Below are 12,323 nucleotides of genomic sequence, written 5' to 3' on the forward strand. Positions count from 1 at the left end.
CCAGTATAAATGCAGTAGGTGTTCTGGACTGAATTCTAAAAGTCCTGCAAGCAAGCAGTTACAAACTGTGTGGGAAAAGCAAATTTTACAATAAACCTCATACTGAAAATATACTCTTTGTTATTTTAAGGTCATGAAATTACTCTCCAACCTCCGGAAGTATATGTCAAAATTTGAAAATATTCTGAAATGATTGATTAGAAACTTCAGGTATATAGAAATTAGAGACCCTCATTGCCAGAAATTCCACTCATATAAACCATACCTTTTGGTCTCAGTATACTCATGAGTTTACTGAGGTCGGAAAATCAGGTGTAAAAATATTCACTCCACTGATGACGAATTGATAGAATTTGGGGCTGTCTTAAATCTGGATACTTCGTCTCTTTGATGTTACTTAACCTCAGTGTTGCATTTTTCTTATTTTTAAAGGATTATTAGATCTTGCTTCAATAATTGTTCACTATTAACTACAATTTACAACATTATTCAGTTGACCAAGATATTTTCCTGAAATAACTACATTTTCATTTTTATATAATCCTTGTTTCTTGGAGACTAGGCTCATACCAAGAATGTCCTTGTGGTCTTGTGATGCTTCTAGACTAATTGAAAATATATTGTTTCTATTGTCCAAGTTGTGGTCCTAAACAAATTTGGGTATTGTACAATAGGGTTTTTTGCCATCTTATTTGTTATGAATAGAAAATTATGCTGGAGAGTATTTTTCTTCTAGCTGTGTGACAACCTTAAGAATGGCTTTCTAGATGCAATTTGAGGAAATAATTCATCTTACAACAATAAACGTTCCTTCAGACAAAATGAAATGGAGAATTAAACATGTTAAATGAATTAGAGACAACCAGTCCTAATTTGGATAGTGTAAGTTTCCCAAATCACCTGAATTATTCAAACTATCTATCTATGCTACCAAGAAACACCAGTTAATTGCTTCATTTTTTTAGCTCAATAGACTTGACTCTAAGAGGCTTTAAATCAATCAAGCAGTGGTCAATGGTAAAACAATAGAAAACTGATAGCCTCACTCTATCATTTGTAAACCAAACATTTTTCTGACATCACATTTCATAAGTCATGTTAACCAACTTTTACCAGGGAGTTTTAAACAGGATAAATGTATTTAAATATAATAGGGTTCCAAGTTACTGAAAAGTCCTCTTAAGATGAACCATATTATTCAAGCACTCCACTCAATGGAACTGTGTCTTATTACTGACAAAGGGATTTAATATTATTTGTAACAACTTTGAGTGTGAATAAGAGCTACAGTACTTTTCTGAAATGACATAGGTCAGTAATTCATGCAAACAATACTCAATTATATTCATAAATATCTTTATACTTTTCAAAGAATATCCACATTTATTTATCTCACTTCTACACTCAAGCACTGGGAAGGAGATGAGACTAGGGAAAAAAATTACAAATAATGAAACTCAGCTCACAGAAAGGTAGTGGCTTGTCCCAAGTGTATATAGCAAAGTTGAGACTAAATATTTGTCCACAGACTTTAAATTATTTGTTGCTCAGTGCACAGGATATTTGTTAACTGAACGTAAGTAAAATTTACTAAGAGCATACTTTCTGCTAGACACAGTACTAAGATATTTATGTGTATTATCTTACTCGTGATTAATAGACAGGAAATCAAGAAGAAGTGAAATGAAATAACTTTAATCAAGGTCATACAATTACTGAGTGGCATAACCAAAATCTGCACAATGGTCCTCTGATTTCAAGGCTCACATTCTTAACTACTTCTTGTTATGTAATTTTTCCACCATCACAGGAAGGATTTTAATTAAGCATAATTATGTCCATTTCTTCTTTTCACCATGCCGGTTTATAGAACAGACAGGCACCTGTTCCAATTAAATAGCACTTTATTCCCATTGTTGCTGTTTGTCAGTTTTCTCTTTTAAATATTCTCCTCTAAATAGTCAAGTTACATTTTCTACCATTTTAATTGTTTCCAATGTGTTCAGCTTAAGTTTGCAAGTTCTTTTTGTTTCTCCTTTTCTAAAATAATAACTTTTCTGGGGTCTTATCACAAAGCTTTATAAACTCCCAATTAAATAGCAATTTATTCCCATTGTTGCTGTTTGTCAGTTTTCTCTTTTAAATATTCTCCTCTAAATAGTCAAGTTACATTTTCTACCATTTTAATTGTTTCCAATGTGTTCAGCTTAAGTTTGCAAGTTCTTTTTGTTTCTCCTTTTCTAAAATAATAACTTTTCTGGGGTCTTATCACAAAGCTTTATAAACTTTTGTTTGTTTGTTTTTAGTTTTTGTTTTAGGATGCATATGCTTGCCAGAGAGAACGGGAAAGTGTGAAATCACTCCCTTGCTGGGATAGCCACACTACAATCCCTTTTCCTCCATTCTCTTCTCAATATTTTAGGCACATGCACACATGCATCTGGCATGTTTTTCAAGCCACCAGGCCTGGGACTCCAATCTCCACGCAGGATCCAGCACCTTAACCTCCATGCCACCCGCTGGCCCCCCCTATTCTTAATAAGGAAAACACAGAACACAAAGGAAAACAATCAAAATCATCTGAGATACCACTAACATAAGATAATAATGGAAATAGCTACTTTCTTAGATATATAGAAGTAAAAGTTATGCTAAGTACTTTCATATATGTAATGACCCCATGAAATAAGATACTATTTTTATGTCAGTTTATAAATAAGCAAAGTAAATCATCTGTAGATTATTTATTCACATTCATACAATAGGAGGAAATTAAGGATTACAAATACAATACTATCTTCTGTCCAGGTGTATCTTTCTGTAATCACACTATATACTATTGTTGCATATCTCATTTTTGGCTTTCAATTATATCACAAAAGCTTTCTCTATTCAGTAATTATTTGACTTCTAATAGCAGGCTAGTATTCTCCATTAAGAATATAACATAACTTAAAGATATTGGGGATTTTTGAGATCATTTGCTGTTATTTTTTTCTGACATAAGTTGGGATAAAACATATCCATGCTGTTACACCAAGAGCCAAAATATATATTTGCCTTTCTTTGGGGATTGGGGTCCACACCAGGTACAGGAATCACTATGTTTGGTACTTTTTTGCCCCTTGTCTAAGTGGAGTCCTGCCATTACCAGGCTTTGATTATGGGGTTGTCCATACCATCAGGATTCCTAGTGTAGCTCATCTCAAGTGCAGAATTTCAATGACATCAACTCACAGAAGAGTTGCATCTAGTCTTTCACAATGCTAAAAATTCCCTTGTTCAACCAGTTCAAGTTCTTAGTTACATCAACAGAAGTAGACTGGCCATTTAAAGAATAGGAGATGTATTCAAAGGATTTCTGGAAGCTTATAGAACAGATGAAAGATTGATGAAACAAGTTCAAGAAATAAACAGAAAGCAGGGAAGTTAAGCAGCCAAAATAGTGCCAGAAAAATAGTATGGTTAGGTTACCACATCATCAGCACCACCAAAAATAATGCTTTGGCAAACATGTGATGCCAGCTCTTCTTCATTGAATAGTCTTAAAACTTCTCCTGTTTCTTTGTAATACTCTGTCAATGTTCAGTCTTGGGTGTGTACATCTAAATGAGCCTAGATCATGTTTATAAATGTTTCCCAATATCCAGAGACTAAGGGAAAAAAAGAAAATCCCTGCTTTAGCATTAATAGCAGGAGATAGTCATAAAATCAGCATGTCATATAATGAGGAATTTCTACCAAATAGAGATTTGAATGCTAGGAAGCCATGAAAGTGACAAATGACCAGGACAGTGATATTTAGGGGATTTCGCTATCTGAGGCAGGTCAGTTAAGAAATGATTACACACTTTCTTTTATTAGTCTTGTTTCATTGTTCTATACTTGCACACATCTTCCAAGTTTGTGGCATGTGAATGGCACACTTTTGTAAGTTCCTGACTTGATACTGAGTCCCTTCTAATTCTCATGTTAATTTGCAAATCTCCAAGGGCATTATAGTGCTTCAACATGTGTACATTAAATAATATAATACATTTAAACCTTTATAGTGCTTCACAATGTGTACATTAAATAATATAATACATTTAAAACACAGTGCACTGTGTGTATAGCAAAGTTTGGAGACAATATGGGAAGTCAAAATTTGATGAAGCCTTTTGTGAAGATGAGGCCTTGACCAGAATGGTCCTTCTACGTGACCTCTATTCCACTCTCACTTCTACCACAGACTCCTATCACAAGCTCCTTTGCTTTGATTATTTAAGTCAGTTGTGTAGGAGAAGGACCCAGGAAAGAAGAACAGAATGCTGCTACTCAAGCTATCCTCTTTCACAGAATCATCTGTGCATCTATTATTCATGAGATCCTGGAGTGTCTGTAATAGTGGGACAAAGTCAGGCCAACATTGAGTATGAAAGTAAGCCAAACCCTCGATACATATAATAAACACTTTCCTATTTTCCCCTGTATCATACTAACCCTTTTAAAATCTAAAGTATTTATCATTCGTGCTTTAAAATAAATTATTCTTTAAGTATATCGATTTTACTTTTTTGTAACAGTTAATGACTTGAAGAACTGGTAAACCTTTTTTTCTGAGCCTTTGCATTGCGAAATAAGATGGTTTAATTTTCTATTAGTAATAAATAGGCAAAAAATACTGGTTAATTAACATTAGTTAATTGAATCATTATGGAAACAAATGCATGCATCTCAAGAAGTAACTGAGAAAAGCAGGCTGGGATATACCATGTAAATTCTTCCTAGTAACAGGTGAAGATGCAGTGATACTCTCTCTTTGTCTACTTGATTCATCATGAAACCTTCAAATCAAGATTGATTTTGTTTCCTAACAGTTTCTGTCAAATTAATAATAAACTTTTCATTAATACAACATAGTAATTACAGACAGGGTTAAATATACTTTAAAATGGTGATTTCCTTTTGAAAACCATCTTATGTAGACACCTGGACCCTGATGGCTGTATGTTTTTATCAACATGCTATATCACTTGACTCTGGTCATAGAAATAAAAAAGTAATTAGCTTCTAGTTCTGTGATCATTTTAATTCACTGGATATACTTTCTATGACATGGATATACTTTCTATGACATGGGTCATTAAAAGCAAAAAGCTAAGATAATATTTATTTATTGGAATCAATGCTGAATATTGGTTCTAGGACTACATTCTTTAATGCACTAGTTACTTGGGGAACATAGAAAACTATATAGACAGAACTCCAAAACATACAGCCAAATGATTTTTGACAAAGGGCACAAGGCTATTCAGTGGGGAAAGGAAAACCTTTTCAGCAAATGGTGTTGGGAAAACTGGAAATTCACCTATCTCTCACCATTAACAAAATTCAACTCAAAATGGATCAAGGTCTAAACATAACATCTCAAACTATAAAACTACTGTTGGAAAAACACAGGGGAAACTCTTGGAGACACTGGAGTTGGGAAAGAACTTCTTAAATAAGATACCCAAGGCACAGACAATAATCCTGAAAATTAAGTGGGATCATATCTTGTTATAAAAGTTCTTCACAGCAAAAGAAACATTAATTTAAATGAAGAGGTAACCCTCTGAATGAGAGAGTATATTTTCAAACTCTCCCTCAGATAAGGGACTGATAATGAGGATATACAGGGAACTCAAGCAGCATACCCACAAAGAAATAATCAATCCAATTAGAAGATAGGCAAATAGGCTGAACAGACAACTCTCCAAGGAAGACATATGAACAGTCAAAAGTTTATTTAAAAATGCTCAACATCCCTTATCATAAGAGAGATGCAAATCAAAACCACAACATACCACTTAACCCCAGTCAGAATGGCTAAGATTTAAAAAAGAAAAGAAAGAAAGAATGGTAAGTGCTGGCAAGGCTGTGGTGAAAAGAGAAATCTCTTACACTGTTGATGGGAAAGTAAATTAGTGTACACACTGTGAAGAACAATGTAGTTATTCCTCAAAACCTACAAATAGAATTACTATATGATCCAGCATTTCCGCTGCTGGTTATCTACCAAATGATAGGAAAACACTCAGTCAGGAAAACACTTGTATGCTCCAGTTTATTGTGTATTATTCACAATTGCTCTAAAACATGGAATCAAACCAAATTTACTAGAATAGATGACCGGATTTTTAAAAAGTGTGGCACATATGCACTATGGGATACTACTCAGCCATAAAAAAAAAACAATGAGACCCTGACATTTGATAGAAAATGGATAAATATGGAAGATTTATTGCTGAGTGAAGCGAGCCAGACTATGAAAGACACATTGTATTCCTTACATATTATATAACAAATGTTCACACTCTGTGGCAAGAACTGAAAGATTGGAAGGTATAAAGGCATGGAGATCAACCAGGTATACTAGAGATAGTGTGGAAGGAGGGTGGGCTGTGGGGGAGGAGGGCAAGAGGGAGGGAAACAAGGGAGAAAAAAGCAAAACATTTAACAAAAACGTGGAAAATTATTTGTCAATGATGTGTATGGTAATATCTTTAACTGGACTAATATGCAGTGTATTCATGCTGGGAAGATTCATTTTGTATGTTATAAAGATGTACAGTGATAAAATGTAAAAAAATTAAAAATAAAAGAAAGAATAAACTGTATAGAGGGTAATCTGCTAAGATTTGGTCATCACAAACAATCATAAAATTCCTATATTTACATGTTCACAAATGCTGCACTTGTTTTCCACAATAACCAATCAATTGTTTCTAGTTTCCCATTTGGACTCTGTCTTCTCAACCACCATGATGTACTCAACCATGATCTTGATATTAGATTAGATCAAAGTCTTCTACTAAAGGAGACAAAATTCTGACCACACATCTAGGTCTTCATATTCACTTCTGCACTTCTACACATCCAAGCAGACACATTCACTTTTTCCCCTACTGTATACCATTTTATCAACCCACTGGGAGATGGCAGAAATCTGGAAAGGAAATATGTAACTTTTTGAGATTTATATAAAGTCCAAATCCCATACAATTTATAGCTAACTTATAGGAAGGAATGAGTATTGCATATATTTGATAGACTAGACAAACTACCTAGTGCCCAGTACCTGAAAACTGGGAGCAATTTATGTATATGACTTCAGGAAAGATTTATTATTAGCAAAATGAGTGATCCAACTTTAAGAGTGGGGCACAGCAAGAAGTAGATAACACTTGGCTCCATGGATGGAATACTTTTTTTTTTTTTTGAGAGGGTTTTGCTATAGGGCGTGTGTGCTCACCAGAAAGACAGAGAGATAGAAAGCGAGAAATCACCCCCCAAGGGGGATGGCCACACCACAATCCCTTCTTCTCTATTCTCCTCTCGGGATCTTGGGCATGCACACACACACACCCAGCGTGAGTGTAAACCACCACGTCCAGGACTTGAACCGCAGTCGACTACATGGGAGTCCAGAGACATAGCCATTATACTAACTGCTGGTCCCCATGGATGGAATACTTTGATAATAAAAGTAGATAACACTTTGCTCCATGGGAGGAATAAAGGGGAAAATAGTAATACTATTTCAAGGTAGCCATGAAAAGGGAGAGTAATGATGAGAGTTTGGGGGCTATGTTTCTGGAATCATTGGTGAGAGTGAATTCACTACTGTGATTTGAGGTTGGCAAGTAATAATTAAGTGGGCTGGCCAAACCTCAATATAGGAAAATAAGGATTGATCAGTAGGATCATTTCACCTCAATCATTTTCCCATGCTGTGTTGTGCACACTTGGTCATTGGATTTTTTTTTTTTTGAGAGATTTTTGCTATAGGGCATGTGTACTCACTGAATTAAAAGAGAGGAAAAGAGACAGAAAGTGAGAAATAATCACCCAGGGGCAATAGCCACACTCCAATTCACTCTCCCTTCTCCTCTTGGGATTTTGGACATCCATTCACATGTGCCCAGTGTGAGTTTTCAGCCACCAGATCTGGGACTTGAACTGTATTTGACTAAATGGGAGTCCAGCAATGTAAACATTAAGCCATCTGCTGGTCCCAGTCATTGAAACTTGATTCATTTTCTCCTATTTCATTATTTTCAGCACCTCAAGTTTGTTGCTTTGCACTAGACACAACTGCTAGTTCTTTCCTGAATACTACATTTGTTTTTGTGAGAAATCAGCAACCCTCTTTATGCCTTCAGGGTAAAATTTGCAGAAGTATGATACACTGGAAGTATTTCTCCACCTCACAATATGTGATTTGCATGCACTACGTACCCTAGACATTCCTAAGTAAAAGCTGAGTAATCTACTTTTAGAAATTAGGTATTAATATTCATTCATTGTATTCTTTACTCACATATTTTATTTTCTTTGAAAAATCTGTGTGTTTGACGTGGACACAGTACCTATTTTATGTCAGTTATTCTGGATACTGGTATTCTGATATCTTTTTTCTGCCAATTTCCAAATCAGTATATTCAAAGCCAGATACCTTGTCTTCCTCAAATCTTTTTTTTTTTCCTTTCAACCATGAATGGAGATCATCCAAGTTGGCTCAGACTCTTTCTGATCCCTCTACTTACACTCACCCAAACACATTATACTTCTGATGAATTTAGGATGTGTCACCTCAAAAGATGGCACCTGGCCTTTGAGAGAACAGCAGAATCAGGAAAGTTATTCTCACCTTCATTTTCCCTTTCTCCCCTGAACTAGATCATACAACCTATAAAGATCATTCTCTGATTTTCTCCCACCCCTTTTCCCTAAAGCAAGTCATAAGATCTTCATTTAAGAGACACCATTGTTGTACATGAAGGAAAGGAGCTGAAGATACAGAGATATCAAGAAGAAACTAAACAAATAGGTCTTGCTAAATTTCCTTCCATATATTACCATTAGATCAGACCCTTTGGTCCTGCAGTCATATTTCCTCATGACTTTTCCCAGAGTTCTTTACAAAGGACTATTAGAATTACAGGACTATTATTTTTCTTTTACAATAAAATATTGCTATGGTTCTTCTGTTGCAAAGTAATTCAAACTCATTATAATTTTAAAAACATAAAAAAGTAGAAAGAAAAACACATATAGTTTTATCTTCCAGAGCAAATAACTTAACATTTGGAGATATTTCCTTCCAGGCTTATTTGCATGCATCATTTATATTTCAAAGAACACTTTTTAAAATTAAAATAATTTCTCATTTTACTTCTTTAGGTAAAATAATATGTGTTCATTTAGAATAAAAACAAATTACACATAAGGAAAATGAAACAAGTACAGTGATATACTGCTTAATGATAGAGATACATCTAAGAAATTCATTGTTAGGTGATTTAATCTTTGTGTGAACGTTGTTGTATAGGAGTGTATTTAAGCAGATTTAGATGATGTTGCCTATTACACACTTAGGCTACATGATGTACACTTATGGGACCTCCATCACATATGCAGTCCCCATTTACAGAAGACATTGTTATGCAGCCCGTGACTTTATGTGGGAGCATTCTAGGAGAACACCCCTTATTAAAGAAAATTGTAAATCTTTTTTTTAAACAGAAGTCTAAGAATTTACAACTTAAATATCCACTTAAAAAGTATTGGAAACATTATAAAAATCAGATAGTTATCCACCACTACAGTTAACATATTGACCTCCTAATATTGCCTTCTGAGAAAAAAAAAAAAAAAGTTGGGTGGGTTAAATTGTTTCACAAAAAACTTTATCCAGAAATTATTCTTTCATGAAAAATACTTCAGGCAAGCTGTCCATAATGCAATATTCACACATTAAATTAAAGGTCAAGAATATGTTAATGAGAGCCATGCCAAGTTCAAAATCTCTTCATCCCTGCTGACCAATAGTGTCTTCTTCTAACTCTGCTTATTGTCCCTACCCTTAGCTCTATAAATACTTTTTGAATCTCATTAATTTAGTCTTCTCTAGTGCTTTCCAACTCTATTTAACAGGAGCACTGTTCTAGAAATCAAACCCACCATGATTCTCGGGAGAATTTATCAAATGATAACTTTAAAAATGTTATTTCCCAGTCTCATTCATTTTTTTCCACCATTATACGGCTATCCATATAGGCTACAACTAGGAGATGCCAAATACATAATAGATCTACAACCACTCCTATCTTCTACACCCAGGTGTGGCCTCAAAATTATTCTTAACATAGAACTCAAGCAACCACTATTTCTCAATGTAATTTGATACTTAAAATTAAACTTTGATATCATCCCTGGAAGCCTAATTAACTAAACCGCAGAGAAACATTCTGTTAAGGAAATAGACACACTTTTTGTTACTGGTGATAGCATGAGACTACATGTGGCTAGGGCAGCCTTTGAGACAGAGGTTCTGCTTGCCTCCTGTAGCTTTCTATTGCTCGACTCCATTTTCACATCAGATCAGCTACTGCTTCTCTATTCCCATCTTTTCATTACTAACCTTCCTTTATGTCATTTTGCTACATTACTCTTCATTCCAGTGTGAAACATACTCATATTTTTCCTTTCATCCCAGAAAAAGGTAAATTGCTTTACCTCTGTGACTAAATTTCTCTTAATATCGGGTCAAAACTTCTAACATTGGAATATAGGGTTTTTTTTTGCAGTAAGGGTCAAAGTAATAATGGTTTAAAAATATAAAAACGTACTTCTCATATAACAGTTCAAGGGTAAGTAGTCCAGAACTGAAGTTGACTATGTGATGTTCAGAGATCCAGGTTCCTTCAGTCTTTTTAATCTGCCATCATCAACATTGAAATGCTAGTTCATGTCTTAGATGGCTGCTTCAGCTGCTGCCACAGTCTCCATGTAGTAGTTAGCTGGATGAGTAGAGAGGGAAGTAGCAGTCTTGTTCCTATTCTTAGTAACATAATTCAGAAGTTTCACACACTACTTTTGCTCAACTCCCATTGTTAGAAATTAGTCAGGGGTCACCTGGTGGTGTGGTGGTTAAGGCAACTGGATCCCACGTGGCCAACCTTGTAGTTTAAATCCTAGACCCAGAGGCTTGACAAACACACATGCACATGCATGCCCAAAATTCTCAAAGGAGGGAGAAATGTAGGAGAAGGAATTGTAGTATGACCATCCTCCATGGGGAAGTGATTTCTCTCTCTCTCTCTGTGTGTGTGTGCGTGTGTGTGTGTGTGTGTGCCTCCAGCAATTGTCTTAGGCAAATTACAAAAACAGACAAACAGAAGAAAAAACTTAGTCTTATGTCATACCAGAATAGAAGGGCTACTGGGAAAAGCAGCTTTTCCTTTCAAGCTAAAACTTTAAAGATCTACTATTATACAGTTACAGGAGGATGCATTTTGGAAAGATTAGCCAATTCTCCCATACCACTCTTCCAGACTAGTCAGATGTCTGAGTTCTGGTCAAACAATTTTCCAGAAAATGTGTCTGCTTTATTTAGGACATATAGCAGTGAACCATACCTATAGTCCTCACACTCTAAGCATCATCTTAATTCCTTTCACCTTAAAGGAGTGACCCCAGAACTTCATGTTTATTCATCAGGAGAGATGTGATAATAGTGAAGAGGGCAAGTTATGGAGTTAGGCAAGCTAGATAGAGGACCTGTGGGAAGTCATTAAATCTTCCCAGCTTCCATGTCATCCTTGCAGAATTGTAGAGAACCAATGAAATAATATATGTGAAATATTTTCTAAGATGAAAAATGATATTAAAATGCTTGTGACTACTCCATTCTTTGGTGATATTTTACAATTGTCTCTCCACAGCATTTCTCCTAAACCTTCCTAATTTGCCCTTCCTCTCAGTGACTTAACTTTCTAGGTATGCTTAGCTCTTATTTCTCCCTATCATTGGTACAGGCAAAGCTCAATTACCTATGTTACCCTAGAAAGATTAGGGAAATCTATCCATTTAGTTCTTTATCATGGTGGGGTTTTTATTTCCTGTCAGGTTACAGAATGGTACGATTTCGTTCATTTCATAAGTTGATGTCCCATATCCTGTATGAACTCAAATTTGGGTCTACCTAAATAAAGCTTGGATTTATTTTAATTCTTAAAAACATTTAAATCTCACATTCCTTCCCTAGGTCATTTTGTATCATTTTCAGCTGTTTAGCATAATTAATTTTAACCATGTACAAATTCTGTAAAATTTTACCAATTCTCCTGGTAACTACAGTAAGATATGTTCCCTATTCCTATTCAGAAAGAAGAAGCATCAGCTCATATTAGTTTGCTTTATTTTCTTCATAACAATAAATATCTCCTGGGGACAAGCAGGTGGCATGGTGTTTAAGGTACTGGACACTCCCACATGGTCAACCATAGTTTGAATCC

This window comes from Tupaia chinensis, unplaced genomic scaffold (assembly GCF_000334495.1).
Source record: "Tupaia chinensis unplaced genomic scaffold, TupChi_1.0 Scaffold144482_1, whole genome shotgun sequence".
Lineage (NCBI taxonomy): Eukaryota > Metazoa > Chordata > Mammalia > Scandentia > Tupaiidae > Tupaia > Tupaia belangeri.